This window comes from Phodopus roborovskii, unplaced genomic scaffold, assembly GCF_943737965.1.
Source record: "Phodopus roborovskii unplaced genomic scaffold, PHOROB, whole genome shotgun sequence".
Classification (NCBI taxonomy): Eukaryota; Metazoa; Chordata; class Mammalia; order Rodentia; family Cricetidae; genus Phodopus; species Phodopus roborovskii.
In genome coordinates this window covers 147148-152810 of record NW_026126769.1, presented here as the reverse complement: position 1 = coordinate 152810, position 5663 = coordinate 147148, and positions in this window count along the sequence as shown.

Genomic DNA, 5663 nt, shown 5'->3' with positions numbered 1-5663 from the left:
TCACACACTGGAATAAGTGATGGGAAGACAGAAATAGAAGAAAATGCCCAACAATAGAAATAAGAGTATGATAAACCAGAATCTAGGGACTCGACACCAAAAAGAACTAAACATATCAAAACAGATGAAGAAGAGTATGACTTAAAAAAAAAAAAAATTCTTAAAAATAACACAGGCCCTCAAAGATGCTATGAAAAAAAATCCCTTAAAGAAATGGAAGAAATCCAGACTAATGTGGTTTGATCAAGCCAGACTGCCTGAAACAGAGTACAAGGTGATCCTACATTCAAAACAGCTGGACAAAGCAGCCTTACAGACTTCTGCCAGGATTTCTGAATCTTCTTCGAATCCCCCGTAACTGCGCCCCTTACCAGCAGGAAGTAGTTTGGAAAGAACGCCCAAATTCCCAAATATTGTGTATATATGTTTGTTTTCATTTAAATGGACTTTGTTATATAAAATAAATTAAGAAAAGAAATGCAAAAAAAAAACAATAAATTGGAAGAAATAGAGAAAAAGGACACAGAATATATGAATGAAATAAAAAAAAATCTCTTAAAGAAAGTATAGAAAGCAAAGAAAAACAATAAAACAGATGAAGGAAGCAATTCAAACTGTTCAAGACCTGAAAACTGATATAGAGACAATAAAGAAATCCCTAATTGAGGGAACGCTTAAAACAGAAAACCTGGGTAAATGATCAGGAACTACAGACACAAGCGTAACCAACAGAATATAAGAGATTGAAGAGAGAATCTCAGGAGTTGAAGATAAACTACAGGAAATAGATTCATTGACCAAAGAAAATCTTAAATCCAACAAAACGTAGTAGAAATGTGGGATAACATGAAAAGGCCAAACCAAAGAATAATAGGCAGAGAAGAAGGTGAAGAACCCCAGCTCAAAGATGCAGAAAATATATTCAAAAAAATCATTGAAGAAAACTTTCCCAATCTGAAGAGAACTTTTCCAATTTGAAGAAATTATGCTAATGAAAATACAAGAAGCATACCCAAAACCAAATACACAGGACATAAAACAAAACAAAACAAAACAAAAAAAACTCCCCTTGACTCATCATAATCAAAACATCTAACATACAGAATAAATAAAAAATATAAAGGACAAGAAGAACAAAGGCCAGGTAATTTATAATGGCAGACCTATCAATCAAAATATCAAAATTACACCTGACTTCTACATGGTAACTCTCAAGGCCAGAATGTCCTGGATAGATGTTCTACAAGTACTAAGAGTTCACAGATTCCAGCCAAGGCTACCATACCCAACAAAACTCTCAATCACTGTAGATGGAGAAAACAAGTTATTTAATGACAAAGCCAGATTTTCACAATACATATCCACAAATCCAGCCATGGAGAATGTTCTGGAAGGAAAACTCCAACACAAGGACGTTAACTACAATAACAAACAACTAGCCAATCGATAACACCCCTTCACCAGAACCCAAATGTAAAAGCATAGGAAATATACACAACAATACCACTGCCAACAACAACAAAATGAAATCTAAAACAAATAAGAATTAACAATTAATGAATGAATGGTCCTTACTTTCCACCAACATTAATGGTCTTAACTTGCATATAAAAAGACACAGTCTAATAGAATTGACCTGAAGACAGAATCTACCCTTTCGGTGTAAAAAAGAAACACATCTAAGCTTCAAAGACAGATACTAACCTAGAGAAAAAGGGTTGGGGAAAGAACTTCCAATCATTTGGGCCCAGGCAGCAAGAAGGTGCAGTTATCCCAATATCTACCAAGTTAGACTTCAAACCAAAATCAACCAAGAAAGATAAAGAAGGCCATTTCATACCCATCATAGGAGAAGTCCATCAGTACAAAGTCTCAATTCTGAACATCTATGCTCCATATACAAAGGCACCCACATATATAAAATAAACACTAATAAAACTGAAAGCTCACATAAACCTCACACATTACCAAACTTTTTATGGGGCTTGTTACACAAGTCACACAAATGCACAAATAAGAAAGAGAACTACAGACCAACATCACTCATGAACATTGATCCAAATATACTATATTAAATACAGGTATATTGAATCCAAATTCACATCAGAGGACTCATCCAACATGATCAAATAGGCTTCATCCCAGGGATGCAGGGATGGCTCAACTTACAAAAATCTATCAATGAGACCCACAATAAAAACAAATGGAGAAGGAATAACAACATTATAATCCCACTAAGATGCTGAAAAGGCCTTTGAAAAAATTGAACATCCTTGGAAAGATCAGGGAAAACAGAAACATACCTAAATATAATAAAAGCAATATATAGTAAATCAACAGCCAACATCATACTGAAAGGAGAGAAGCTTAAGGCAATTCCTCTAAAATGAAGAACATGACAAGACTGCCCTCTCTCTACATATCTCTTCAATAATGTACTTGAAGTTCTAGTTAAAGCAATAAGAAAACAAAGGGAGAACAAAGGGATACAAATTTGAAAGGAAGAAGTCAAAATGTCACTATTTGCAGATGATATGATAGTTTCCATAAGTGGTCCGATAAACTCTACCAGGGAACTCCTATGGCTGGAAAACACATTCAGCAAATTACCAGGATACAAGATTAAGTTAAAAAAAAAAAAAAAACCTTATGTCTACTATATACAGACGATGATGTGGCAAAGGAAGAATTCACAGAAATATCTAATGGATCAAAGACCTCAACATAAAACCAGCCACACTTAGAAGAGAAAGTGGGAGGCACTCTTGAACAAATTGGTACAGGAGACAGCTTCCTGAACATAACACCAGTAGCCCAGTCACTGAGATTGGTAATCCATAAATGGGACCTCCTCAAATTGAGAAGCTTCTGTAAGGCAAAGTACACAGTCAGCAAGACCAAATGGCAGTGCACAGAATGGGAAAATTCTTCACCAACCCAACATCTGACAGAGGGATGATCTCTACAATAGACAAATAACTCAAGAAACTAGTTACCAAAACAACAAATGAAGAGAGAATTCTCAATAGAGGAATCAAAAATGGCTGAAAGAGACTTAAGAAAGTGCTTAACAGTCTTTTAGCCAACAGGGAAATGCAAATCAAAACAACTTTGAGTTACCATATTATTCTTGCCAGAATGACTGAACTTAGAAACACCAATGGCATCTTATGGTGGAAAGAATGTGGGGAAAGGGTAACACTCCTTCACTGCTGGCAGGAGTGCAAATTTGTACAGCCATTTTGGAGATCAGTATTGTGGTTCCTCAGGAAAATCGAAATCAGTTTACCACAAGCCCTGGCAATTCCACCCTTGGGCATATACACATCCATGTTAACAGAGACATCTGATCATCTGTGTTCATAGCAGCATTATTTGAAATAGCAAGAATCTGGAAGCAACCTAGAAGCCCCTCATCTGAAAATTGATAAAGATGTTGTCCATTTACACAATGGAATACTACTACTCTGCTGAAAAAAAAAAAAAAAAGAACAATGGAATCTTGAAATTTGTAGGTACATGGATGGAACTTGAAGAAATCATCCTGATTGAGGTAACCCACTCATAAAAAGAGGAACATGGTATTTACTCACTTATATATGGATTTGAGACATAGAGCAAAGGATTGCCAGCATATAATTCTCACCGCGAGAGAAACTAGTATACAAGGAGGAACCAAAGACAATAATACAAGGTCCCTCACAGAAGGGGAAAGGACAGGATCCCCTGAGCATATTGGGAGTGGGTGGGGTCAGTGAGTGGAGTGTCAGGAGAAAGAGAAGGGGAGGAGCGGAGCACATGTGGGACCAGGAAGATTAAATTGGGAGACTAATACATGAGAGAGAAAAAGAAAGAGAATATAATAGAGGGAGCCATTATAAGTTTGAAGAGAAAATTGACTCAGAGACCTACAAGGATAACCCCAATTATCAATCTGAGCAATCGTAGAAAGTCTACCTTAAATTCCCTTCCCTGATAATGAGATAGATAACTAATTTATATGCCATCATTAAGCCCCCACCTAGTAGCTGATGGCAATACAAGCAGAAACTCACAGCTAAACACTGAGCTGAACTCTTGGAATCCAGTTGTAAAGAGGGATGAGTGATAAGAAAAGTGGTCAAGACCAGGCTACTGAAACCAACAGATACAGCTAACCTGAACAAGGGTCAGCTCATGGCCCCCAGACTGATAGCTGGGAAACCAGCATTGTACTGAATCAGATCCCTGAACGTGGACCTCAGTTAGAAGGCCTGGGCAGTCTAAGGGACCTCTGACAGTTATACCAGGATGTGTCTGTGGTGCATAAAAGGACTTTGGGAGCACATTCTCCGTGGAGGAATACTCCTTTAGCCTAGAAGCAGGAGGGAAGTTCTAGATACTACTCCAAATGATTAGACAGATTTTGATGTCCCCTCTTGGATGGCATCACCCTCCCTGTAGAGTTGGGGGGGGATGGGATGTGAGGGTGTGAGCGGGCCATTATGGAAGGAGGGAGTGGGAACTAGGATCAAGTTTTATTATAGTAAGTCACTATGTTTGTTAGTAAGAGGGCCAATAACTACAACTATGGCTTGTGTTGTTTTGTTTGGTTTTTATGACAGTGTCTCATAATGTAGACCTGAAAATCACATTTTAAACCAGATTGGCCTCTAATTCACATAGATCCACCTGTGTTTGCTTCTTGAGTGCTTGAAGTAAAGGTTGTAGACCCAATATTTTTAATTGGTAGTCAAAAATAATAAGAGAGTGAGCCCAATCCCCACAGAGGGATACTCTCTTAGCCTAGACACAAAGGGGAGGACCTAGGCTTTGCCCCAAATGATGTGACAGACTTTGATGATCCACCATTGAAGGCCTCACCCTTTCTATGCAGCAAAAGAAGGATGTGATGGGGTCTTGGGAAGATGGGACGGAGAGAGAACTGGGATTGATATCTAAAATAATATTGTTTCTAATTTAAACTTTTAAAAAGGAAAAAAATAACGAGAATAAATAATCCCAGCACTAGCACTAACCCTGCACTACTTTTGTTCTTTTACTAACGAGTAACAGGTAAATTATTGAACAGTTACTGTGTGCCAGAACTGTTACGAGACATTTCTGTGGGCAATTAAACTAGTCAACAGCCATACAAAACTATTATTTCCATTGCATAAAAATGAAAACAAGGTACAGAGAAAGCAGTCAGATACCATGTAACAATAAGTCTCTGAGAAATGAAGCAACAAGGCATTTCATCACTGTGTGGACATCAGAGTATACTTAAAGAAACAAAGATGGCAAAGAATCAATGGGTGGCATTGTCCTATTTGTGGTCCATTTTGTACCACCATGTTATTATATGACACATGATTGTCACCGGGAGCAGGCTTTGGGAGCATATGGCCTCTTCCTACTTCTAGTTTTATCCGTCTTCTTCAACTTTAAGGGGGTTATGATCTCTCCTCTTCCTGCTCTAAGAACATGCTCCCATGCTCCCCTCACTATCATGGGCTCTCCCTTTGGAACTGTACACCAAAACAAGTTCTCCCATCTACTAGTTGCCTTGACCTGAATAGTTTGGTATTTAGGTGCTTTTGTTTGTTTGTTTGTTTTCTTTTCTGCCATTGTATTTTATCACAGCAACAGAAAAGTAACTAATACAACCTAAATGTTGAAAT